Consider the following 13,342-nt stretch of genomic DNA (forward strand, 5'->3'; position numbering starts at 1 on the left):
TATTTATATTTTAAGTATTTTATTATTAAGTACAATATTGGAAGACATAGGTATAATTCATTATACTAAGCATGTGCAAAGCGTATTCGATTCGCGTGTACGACTATCGGAGGATCGTCTTTAAACGCTACAACAGGTTAGATCACACTTGATTTATTCCAACCGCGGTACAACCGATCGATTTTCTAACCACAAAGTCTGTTCATAGTAATACCTACATAATATATTTTATATGTGCGACACGTCGCCGACCGAAACGAAGACGCGTGGAATTTGATTGGCCGCAGTGATATTTGCAATAGGTTCACATCGAGCACACTGCAGGTCTCTTAGAACTCTTAAACGATCAAAAATTTTGAATTCCGTAAACGTGTCGTGTTTGAGTTTGGACTTGGCGCGTTTACACTGGACACACGGCCGACAGAGATTTGTTGGCAAAATGTCTGAATGGATTTCAACCTATAACCAGATTAGTAGTAACCACCACGTGTCCGTACCACGTTTTGTGCAGATGGTCAGGGATAAGAATATACAATACCCACCATCATAAAAGGCAGATAGAAGAGATAAAGCAATTGTATATAGTTTTCAAGTGGCGTTCGGAGTTCGACGGTGGTCTGACGATTGCACCTGTCGTAGGTAGGTACTCTGTAATAATTGAGAAATTAACGAAAATTGAATTATTCCTAATGGATACCACTTCATATAAATCGTTTAGCAACTGTTTAAACGATCTTCAAATTATATTAATATAATTTTTGAGGGAATGTGTGTGAGGAGGGTCGATTGTCAGCTGCAGTGTTGGACAAATCGCTTTCCCCGATTTTCAAACCCATCGAATAACATAATATCTCGTGTATTGCGGTGTACCAAATTGTTTCATTTATTTTTAATCACTAGTTTTCGTTTGAAAAAAAAAACAATGAATAGCGTAGTAATTACGGTCAGAAAAAGACGAAAGAGACTCATATTAGGCGAAACAAGTAAAAACAATTTTGGGAGGGATTTTTTTTTGAAGCCGGTAATTGAATCGTAAAAAATAAAAATGATAACTCAGCTTGAATAATAGGTTTTAATCGTTTTATATGCATGAATGAGTTGTCACTATTATTATTCATAATTTATATCTAAAATAAAAAATTAGAAGTATAAACACAAACAAGCAGTGTATCGATATTATTTTATTTTAATTAAAAATAAAATACTTTATAGATTATAAGAAAAATATGTTTCGAAATAATTATAAGCCACAAGAACATTTTTTACATTAATTTACTCTACCAGTATATCGTATTTTCAAATTTTCAAAAGGATTTTAGTATTATACAACGAACGTACACACCACATAATATATTATGGTAACTGTATACCATTACACATGTATAATTATACCGAATTTATACTTGTACAGGTATCTGATCATGTTTTATTAACCAAAGACATGAAGTTTAATTGTTAGGTTAACCATAACAGGTCGTATTATCGTGCTTACATTTATATACTTACACAACATACTCTAAAATATATACCTACGTAATACGAATTGTTCAAATCTTAATATTTGGTTTTACCCAAGTTTTATCGATGAGCAATGGAAATATTTACATGAAACGACAATCACTTCACTCGGAACTCCATCACCGATAATGAGTAATGAGTTCCGTTTGGAATTGATTTTTTTTCGTGTATCATTTTAACAGCCATCAAAGTTTAATATAATATGTTATTATTAAGCGTTATGAGTGCTATAATATGTATAATATCTGGACACAGCAATTTTTACAATATTCTAATATTGTTGTTTGTTACTCTCTTTCCGATGTTTGAATGATTATTATTGTGACTGTATCAGACCACATATTTTTTTCCGATGCAGCACGATTGGGAATTACCAACTGTATGGACACTCGATATATAGGTATTTTTTGTTAAGATATTATATTATAGGTCTATAATAATTACTTTTGGCTAATATGACTTCGGTTGTCGAAGCCTTCACTAAAAAAAATAAACACTTACCTATAGTAATATAAAATAAATACAAACAAAGGTGGGCAAGTGGGTACTACTGTGTCGTACTACATTAAGTGTCGCGTGGGACGCGGTAATGGATGTGTTAAATTTGAATACAATGATAATATTATTATATCATTGTATACGAAAAACGGTTCTCAACGAAGACTGTCAGCCAATATTACACTAAAAATATCATATCATAGGTATACTTTTATTGCTATTAAAGTAATTTATTTTACTATAATAGTAAATATCTACGACAGGTTGAATAATTTATTTCTGAAAACATTGATTTTGAATCTGTTATTGTGTGCAATGTCCATTAAATATAATTATGTACGGTAATTGTTTAAAGTAGGTACCAATATTTTTAAATTACAACAAAATAACAAAAACCGTTCTTCTTTGTTAAAATATTTCATTTCGTACAAATTTGAATTTAAAATCACTATAGAAAAAACTGTGATTGTATATTATTTTAGATTTTTAGTTACCTACAGGACAAACTACAGATAAAAAAGTTTTATTAAGTTTTCAATCATTAGTAATATACATTTATATCATATCAATACCGGCATCATACATTTAAATGATCTACATTTTTTTTGATTTTGATGAATTTTGTCAAAATATAAACTTCAAATAGATAGATACTTATAAAATAATCGTGCCTACGTATCAAAAATATTTATAAATTGCTATAAGAATTACTTATAAGGAACCTGGTTTTACATTTTTCAAGATTTTTGACTTAAAGTTTTTAATTTACATTATATAAAAAAAACTAAAAAATAATGAATATTTCAAATGTATATAAATAACTTAAAATGAGTCAAAGTATTACGATTTTTGTTATACTTCTAAGTTCTAACTTTAAACGCTTATAAAAAATATTGTGACTATGTATTTTTGTTATTTTTGAATAAATATATTATGAACAACTTTTGAGGAACTTTGTATTACATTATTAAACTTTTGAAAAAACATTTTTATCGACATTTTAAGAATAATAAACGTTCAGTAAATTATTTATTACAATATTTTCTTTTTAAGAATAACGAGAATGGAAAAATAGAAATAATTTTTTTTGGAAATTATAGATGGCTTGATTTTGATCCTTATGAATACTTTATTTTTTCAAATTGTTATCCACATTTTCTGTGATATCAGGAGAGGGGTGACGGTGGCCGGGGGCTAGTCCCCATAGCTCTCTTCCTATTCTACGAATTTAATAAATGTGTATATATATTATATACATTATATAGTATATTGTATATACCTATAAACTATGGTAAGTAAGTTCCAAGGTTGTTGGGTGTATAAGTACATTGTACTTATTATATATCAGTCCCTATTTTGTTTATAATAATTCGTTTTACATTGGGATCATACTGAGATGTATACATCCTTTTATCACTTCTGAGTCATTATGATAAATTTTAGTAGGAAAAATCTCAAGAATCCAAACCCAATATCGTGGATCTATTATCCTTAGTACACAATGTTGAATGACTCAAAAAGAATTAATCGTTCGAATTTTGATTTTAGATGTCAACATTTTCAGAAAAATAATCCGGTAAATAATTTACAATTGAAGAGGGGAGGGGTTCTCATTTTAAAAACAGTTGTTTGTGTAAAATAGGAAACTCTAAGTATTATAAAAAAAATTCAAGAATTTAAAAAAATGGTCTTTGAGTATTTTTAAAAATTCCAGAAATCAGAATTTGAATAGTTTCATTATTAAAAGAAAAAAGTGGGCGAGCATGGTTATTGGATCACCCTGTATAGTATCTTTATGGCTAAATAATATATTATATATACGTATCGTGAGCCGAAAACTACTCATGGCAACACAATACATTTTTTTCGCTTCATCGACATATTTCAGATAACAAAATCTTTACAAATACACGTGACTTTGCAATCTATAAACGCCCGTAAATGACTGACTACAAAATGTGGTCAAGTTTTTTTAAGTGACGTCTGTGGTGCAGTGTTGAGTCTAAAATGTAAAGACAAACAGAAATTCCGTCACTGGAATACAAATTGTAACGGCAATAATGTTATAAAATGTGTAAGGGATTGTTTTTGGGCGGTTTTTACCTGAGTCGCGGAGGCGCTGCGTGGCGTTCACATAACTACAAAATTACACTTCAATAGCTCCACCACCTGCTCGCGGACCATAATGTTATGGATTTCAGTCACTTGTAGTTCAACAACAATGGTTACTCTAGTGTTTACTTGTCTCATTCGTTTCTCACCTCTGTCTCTCTCTCTTTCTCTCTTTTTGGTATGTCAATAAAAATAACCATACTATTGGGACCCGGGACCGATCTTGTGGTTTTATTACATTTTCAAGTGATGATTCGGATGTTGGTCTTTGTCGATATTATTATTTAGTAATTGCAAAACCGTGAGATATTTTGAGTAAATTCCAATCGTTTCGACGGTGGTTCGTTGCTGATTTATTATACTTGATTAATAAGACAATTTTATTATGAAAAATAATCGATTCATCTATAATGACAATATTTTGGTTATAATGTACTATGGTATATAGGTACTTTATGAGGTTACTTATAGATATATTAGTTAAAATTAAACAAAATTCAAATATAGTGTATTTAAATAATGATGCAGTTAGGTATTGAACGGGCTATATTAACGGATAAAAACTTTTATTGTGCATCTACCTATACTTAAGTATATACTATTCATATTTTATTATATTTATTATGTAATATTAGTGCTTATAATAGATATAATTGAAGCGTGATCATAATAAAGTAAATATTGTGTTAATTTTGTCCAATCTTACAAAATATTAAAACATAATTTATGTTGTTTTTAAAATATTTTAATAAAATTATATTAAGCGCTCTCTCAAATTAAACTTATTTGTTATAGTTATACCTAATCAATAATAATATACTAAAGTAGTTCATTTGAGTAACATTTTTCAATAATGATTAATAAATATAAAATAACTGATTATAGTATTATATATAACTTGTATACAACAAATTTGGTTTACAGTTTACCTCTATAAGGTATTAATACTTTATAGGGGAAGGTTGATGAAATAACTATATCATTTGCCATTAGGATCTAATATACAATAGGTATGTATTGTAAGGTTTTTAAAGAAAATTTATTACACATTTAACAACTATGAAGTTTAACATTTTTACAAAGATTCTAATTTTTAACTAATGAATAATTAATAAAATCACTGAGTTTGCTTTGAAAAAAAAATTCCATTTTATGTTATTTACAATTAAAACGTTACACAAGTTTTGCGTTTATCGTTATTAAGAATTAAAACGTTATACAAGTTTTGCGTTAATCGTTATTTAGAATAGTGTTAATACCTATTATATGTATTAATAACTAATGCGGGCAGGTAATGGCCCGGATACGGAGTGTAATATAATCAATTCTAATGTCCGTATGCAAGAAATAAATATTTCTACGAAACCAATATAACTTTTAAATAAATGGATTTTAAATTATTTCGTTTTGCGTTATTTTTCGTTCAATGAAATACTATAAATTATGTTTTGCGTTATGTTTTGTTTAATTATAGGTATATAATATATCGTGTTAATCGTTATGTCTTGTTTTGCGGTATTTAATTATTTTTAATTATCGCTTTCTGTTATAATTACGTTATATTACGTCTATAGATTTTTGTCAAATATAACGTTTTAATCATTACGTTATAACGTTTGCAAGCCCTGATTCATACTGTTACTGCATTTTAATAGCATACTGCTCTGATAATAATATGATACTTTGCGCTTGAGTGCTGGCCCTCTTCCGGAAAGTTGTAATCAATCGTCCATAGCCCCTGCAATGATATAATTGAAAAATATCATTCTATCGTATCACAGGTTCAATCAAAAATATTATTTATTTTATGCAATTGAACTAATGTAATTATCATCATAATTATAATTGCTTTTCTCATATGGGTAAAAAGGTAAAATGCTTTTATGAAAATGTTTTTTCTTAACATTTTGCATTATATTTTCATAACTAAATATTAATTAAATATAGAAACAAAAGGAGTAAAAATATTGTATTTACTCTTTAATCTATGCTATTGTGCGCAGTTAAATATTGGATAATAATAATAATTGAGTTTTTCATGGGCAGTGTTGGTAGGTAAGTACTAGATAATATATTAATAATTATTATTTTAACCAGCTAAAATAATTATTAACTTTTATGGAAATTTAAGAGTTTTATGTCATGACAAACGATCTTAAATGTATGCATATTAAATTATAAGGTATAACCACCTATTATTTTATATAATTAAGTCTACATAATAAACGCTTTCACAATAACAAACATTACGCTTTAATTATAAGATATGCCATGACAATTAAATTTATCAAGCAGACTTCCTAGGTATAATAATAATGTAATCTAAGCAACTAATTATAATCGAAAACAACCATATGGTCTCCAGTGTAGGGATCGTACTCGGTACGCTCAATAATAGTTTAAAATTGTCGTTTGTCGTCCTACAGTGTGTTTATTTTAATGTGAATCCGTCAATAATTATTAATCTCCAGTCATTTAAATAATTTGGATTTTATTTTTTCCAAATACTCAGCTATTTTACGTTGTTAACTTATTGATTTTGATTATTTTAGTTTATCCTTATTCTATTAAAGTAGAACCAAGGTTTGATTTTCAAATAGTAACCTATAATTATTATTCCATTATTGGTGATATATGTATACCACCTATAGGTGTAAGCGTGTAATTGAGTTTGTTTTTAGCCGGGATTTTTAAGTTTCATATTGTTGACGAGAATAGATGAGTACACTTTAATTAAAACGTCAGTTCCCATCTAATATTGGCCGTGATTTTATGTTGGTTTAATATATGCTATCTAAAAATTAAAACTTTATTACTTCAACCCAAAAATACTCATTTTAATTACACAAATTACGAATTAAAAAAATAATACACTGACGCACCAATCCGGTACCTTTGTCGAATATTTACTAATTTTATTTTTGTAGTAAAATCTACTCGGTATACACCTTTTTTATTTATAATCTAAATTGCAAAACGAATACGTATATTCGTTATTTAAATGCAATAATGCAATATAATATGCTATATAGGGAAAATAAAACTTAAGCCTAGACATTAGTTAATACTAAATACCTATACTTTGTCAAACCCACTTACTACACTAAGCTACCAAACGTGCCTATAGATGGCCTATTTGGCGATATTACTAATATGCCCAAGCTTAGAATTCTTATTTCGTGTCATTGTGTAAATTTACCTGTATATTATGTAACTACTATATATCATAATTATTAACTGTTCTGTTTTAAAAAAATATATTACTACCCATACTATTATGAATACCTATATCACTTATATGACGTATATTATATAACTATACCTATTAGTTATAGGTATCTATTTTGTATCATACTTTATGGAATAACGACATGACAAAACAAACAATAAATTAAAAATACAGCTACTTCAAAGCTATTATAATGTCCAGTATAATGTAGGTGCCTATATTATACTGCCTACCAAATATATACGTATATTATACGAATAACGTATTCTAAGACAAATTATATACACATAGAATAGGTAATATATTATTAGAAAACTGTAATATATTATAATATTGAATGTTTTTTAAATGTTATAGTTGCGATAAAATAGTTATAATACTTAGATATCGTGTTTAAGATGTATTTTACAGTTTTCGGACATTTTCTCCTTTCGTATATACGCAGCAGGAGCTTGGGGATATCCATGCTTGTTCGTAGGTGACTGCTTTTAGCATTGCGTGAGGCTGCTGCGGTTGCAAAACAAAAATGTCAACATTTACATTGTTAAAGGAATAAATAAGTATATATTTAAAACATTATAATATTATTTGACATTATGATCATAAATTAATATGAATATGTCCGATTTTATTTTTATTTCGATAATTTATATGTCACTGAATTTATACTCATTGTATTCGTTTAATTGAGTAACATGACTAATTTTTAGTTCTTTAGTCGAGAAATCGTGAAAGTTTTTAATCATTTGTATTAATATGCCTCATATCCGAGGTCGTTGCTAGAACATAACTCAAATTTTAATTGTTTTGATTTTTCAAGTATAATAATATAATGGTAGATATTGATCAGTATATAAGTGTATGCTAATAAAACAAGAAGAAAACTATTTAAACGGTGATCGAGTTTCTTTTAAATTTTAATTCTTAAAATTAATTATTACTAAAATATCGGAAATCGAATTTGTCGTTATCTACCTATACTGTTGAAATATATTTAAATCCATCGATAACTACTATCGACGAGACGATCTTTTAAACGTCATATAATATATAATATGCATAGTATAGATATGTTGCCGAGATAAAGTCTTTATCGCCGTTCATGAAAATAACTTGAATCGATCTCGCATCATACCCTAACCTAACCTACCCATCTAACCTAACCTACCGCTTGGCCGAGACGAGAAAATTAATAGATATTTTCTACTCACTTTAACGAGTAAAAATATTTTTCATATGATACCCGAGTAGAATATAAAAAATCCCCGAGTTCCCAATGTGCCCCGAATTCAAAAGCGTGAGGCTACGACCACTTTGAAAAATTAATAACCAATTAGTGTATATTTAATATTTATTATACAATATGATTATATTTTAACACGAAATTCGAAATTTAAAACTGTTAGGTCTCAACCCCACTCTCCCACCAGTCTAAAAAAAACCATTAACGTTTCAATTTCCGCGGACTGATGGACCTAAATCGCGTCGACGATTCAATAATATATTATATGCATACACATATACACGCCCTAAGGGCATGCTCTAAAGGCGTCCTTTGGGGGCAAGGAGGTTCCCTTGCGCCGCTGGAAATTTTTGTGACTGGAAAATTTTGTGTAAAATTAAATTAAATTATTTCTAAATAAAGTTTGCCCCCCCCCCCCTTCCACGAAAAACATTTATACGGGCGTCCATATTTCCATATATGAAAATATATACACCTACATTTGCGGGCCGACGCGTTACGAAAGAAGGTAACTAACTATGTATATAAATATAATAATGGGAGCGTGCGTATAGTGAAACGTATATTATAGTGTGGCAGAGTTGATGGGTGGAGGGTGGGTGGACGAGAGATCGGACACGCGATTTTCGGATAACATCGTCGTCGCGTATAAATAGGTTTTTATGATATTTATGTACCTATATATATATTATATTATTATACTGCAGCAGTGCAACGCGTATATAGAGTCGTTCGCTGGTTTGACGTGCGCGGCGGCGTCTGAGTAAGTGTGTACCTATATAATATAATAATAATATAATACAAGCGATGACAATAAAAAAGCAATAACAGATAAATAAATGAAATGAGAAAATTAAAAAAAAAAACAAACAAACAACCGACGACGTAATTATCGAGACTGGCAGCCGCGTGACGTTTTATACTTACCTATACGTGTATAATACGTACAGGTGGGTACAACACGTTAATATATTATTATTATTATTATTATTATATTTTATATATACATATATATATATATATATGGCAAACGAAAAAATAATAAGTAGGTAATATAATAAAATAAAATACGATATAAACGTCTCAGACTGTCGCCAAGATCGTAGAATCCGATACGACGCGAGCCGCGGCGAGTTACGTCCAAGGGGCCCGCGGGTCGTGTGTGAGGTGTAGGTACGCCATTTATCGTCGTGTCGTCCGAAACACCGAGCTGTTGACGGGGGGGCGGGGGGGGGGGGGAGAGGGGACGCGAATAATTTATAACGCGCGTGCACGTCTGCCGGTCGGATAAAATACCGTCAAGTCTCCTAATCAACGGGATCCAAGGTTCTCGGAAGAAAAGGCCGAGGCAGAGGCGCTAGTGGAAAACGCCCTACGAGACATAATGCATATGATGATATTATACGACCCCGTCGACGAGGGTGAGACGTGAACGTGTTTATTCTTTATTATTTTTTTTTATGAATTCCACGGGTTTTATACAATAAAATCGTCATGAGTACATGTGCGCCTACAATTATTATTTTGTACGTCGCTTATAATTGTAGTGTTGAAGTACACCCGTACGATTGACGATTCTGCTGCAGGTGCTGTAATAATAATACATTATGATATACGTACGGTATACATACGGTGAGTATATAGGGCACCAGCTGTAGTAGGAGGCAATTGCGACTATGGAAAATGCCAGATTCAGGGCACGTGAGCCACAGTGAGGGGTGGGGGTCACGCGGCCGCGGCCCGCGAAAGCCGTCAATATAAAACTGTATCGAACCATACAATATATTTTGTCATAATATCAATCAAAAATCATTTTTTTTTAATCAACAAATAATAATCTTACGATAATCTTTTACAATTTATAAAATATTTTAAATCTTTGATACATCGTAGAGATATGACAATTGAATGCAAGTTAATGTTTGGACTTGTCTTTTAGAGTTGTTTATTTAGTATGAATTATTATATTATTTACATTTACTATTCTAGTAACATGTGTAGTTTCTCATTTCAAAAATCAAATAGGTATAACCTTCAATCGAAATGCCAGGCAAATCTTCAGACACATTCTTCTGAACAGGGAGATAAAACGTCCATGTATGTGTGGTTACTGGTTATATATTGCATGTATTGTTTTTTTTATTTATTTATTTCCAGAGAACCAATAGAAAACATTCACTTTTTATCTGTAAACCGCGTTTAATAATCACCGACTAAATGCCGTTTTCGATATAATCTCTGTTTCCCCTTGGTGTGCGCCACATCATGTGGCGTTCGTAAGAACTCTACCCTAAACATTATATACAGCCACGCACTGCGTAAGTGACTTTAACGATACTAATAAAAATAATCTGCAGTTGTCGACTTATTATTATTGTTCGACGATATATATCTAACTCGGTACGACGAAGTCAAACACACTATAATATAGTCATAGTCATACTCATATTTATATATATGCGACTATATATACTACCTGTTAGCTATTACCTTTGATAATAATATTTTAATATTTAGGTATAACCAATGTTCTTAGTGTTAATATTTAAATATAAAGATATTATATAATATTATTATTATATTCATTCTCATTAATAATCTATTGTATCGTTTTAACTTTATGAATATTGTGATAATTTATCATTGTCTATACATTAGGTATATGTATGGTTTATAATTTGTTTTTAATTTTAAAACCATATACAGATAAACGTGGATCAGATTATTATACCAGCTACTGTAGAGAATATAAGTCATAACACTAAACTATTTAAAGTATTAATCCGGCATAATAAATTAAACCCAACACGTTGGTGATATTTCAGTCAGCATGGCACATTGAAATTGTTAATGTCATCATACTTGTGATTTTTTTATTTTACGAATATGTTTATATTTAATTTTCTTGTTCAAAAGTATTCAAACTTCTATTCAAAAGTAACATTAGTAATTAATTTAGAAATTTCAAATATTACCCTAGATTTCATGTGCACCATATTATATTATTAGAATTCTAGGCTAGATGCCTAGATATGTATATATTAAATCTCAACATTGATCAAAAAAATATAATACTTTGAAGAGTCTTCACTTTTTCAGTTCTTCAGGGCTCAAGAAATTAAATAATAAATTACTAACGAAAACTAATCAAACAATCGATAAGTATGGCGTTTTTACCATTAATTAATAAATATTAAATACTAATACAAGTTAACTAACAACTCTTTATAGCACTTAGGTATTATAATATGATGGTATATATATATATTTTTTTTTTATTGAACTTAAGCCCAGCGTCCATGACTATTAGCTGTTGTAGGAGTTATGAACTGTGGTTGGTAAGGTTGGTACGGTAAGGTGTTGTTACGGTAGTTACGGTAGGTAAGCAACACGTGTATGTGTAGCAAGGTTTTAACTACTATGACCCCGGTGGTCACCCATCCGGGAGCTAGTAGCTGCGGGCGTTACTTACTCTCAGTCGCGTAATGCGTATCGTACGTGCCACTCTAAGCCACTGATAGTATATATTTAACACTGATGTAAGGTTTGATGAATACCTACTGTCATTGTGTTAAAATTGTTTTCTGTTGTATCTCATATTGAATTGTATTATTCTATTCTGTTGGTATCCAACAGTATACCGAATCCCGATGGATGGCAAAAATTAGAATCTTAGTTTATATATTTGGTATAAATAAAGAAAATCTACGTTAAGCATTCCGATAGACGTTATTGGTTCATTTATTTATAAAAATTATAAAAACAATGTGTTATAATGTGCTATAAACTAATTAGTTCTTAATATTTTAAAGATTCCGGTTCCAGAACCGGTTCTTTCAGGTTCGGTTCCAGTCCCCGATTATTAAATTTAGTTAAAAGAGAAAAAAGTTTACTGTTGTAGTATTATAACTTATAAGAGTCAATCAAATAAATTAATTTCAAAGCCATGAACGAAATATTATGACTGTAGTCTGTTATTGTTCTATATATATCTGGGATTTAAACCTTTGCAACGGGTGTAGTAGGTACTGAAATGTGTATATAAATAATAATCTTGAATTAATTTGATTATCGTTCGTTAGCGAAAACTTTTATACATACTCACACATTTATGAATTACGAGTTAAGACCAACTAAAATATATATACATATACATATTATAGTGTACACCACACTGTTAAGCAAACACATGCGTGTCATCTACGAATTTTTCAATAACCACAATTTATTTTACACATTAATGTTATTAAATATTTAAAACAATTAAATTTCCAAATGTATTTATAATAAACAACTTTTTGTGAACGAAGTGATAGAAAAAATAAAACAAAATTGCACTCAGCATAATGTTATTATGCGTGTTAATCATCTACAATCTACATGTTTATTTCTTATTATGACACACAGTTCAAGATATCCAGACTTTTTTGCTCACATTCAAAACATAAACAAGTAAGGCTCGACTGCTCGAGGCCCATTAAAGACCACGTCATTGTGCGCGGGTCTCAGCTTGCAAGAATCATTATAGTCCAACATGTGACATAATTTTCTTTTCTTATTTTAATAATGCAGACTAGGTATATAATATATGAAATGAGACTATCGTAGATATTTAGTTGGAATAGGTACTCATTATTATACGTATAGTTGACACAAAGCCGCTTTAAGCTTCATCATAAAAATAATTATTTCACAAATGTGAAATACTTTCAAATTTTAAAATGATCGTAGAGTAGATAGGT

Source organism: Metopolophium dirhodum, chromosome 1 (genome assembly GCF_019925205.1).
Source record: "Metopolophium dirhodum isolate CAU chromosome 1, ASM1992520v1, whole genome shotgun sequence".
NCBI lineage: Eukaryota > Metazoa > Arthropoda > Insecta > Hemiptera > Aphididae > Metopolophium > Metopolophium dirhodum.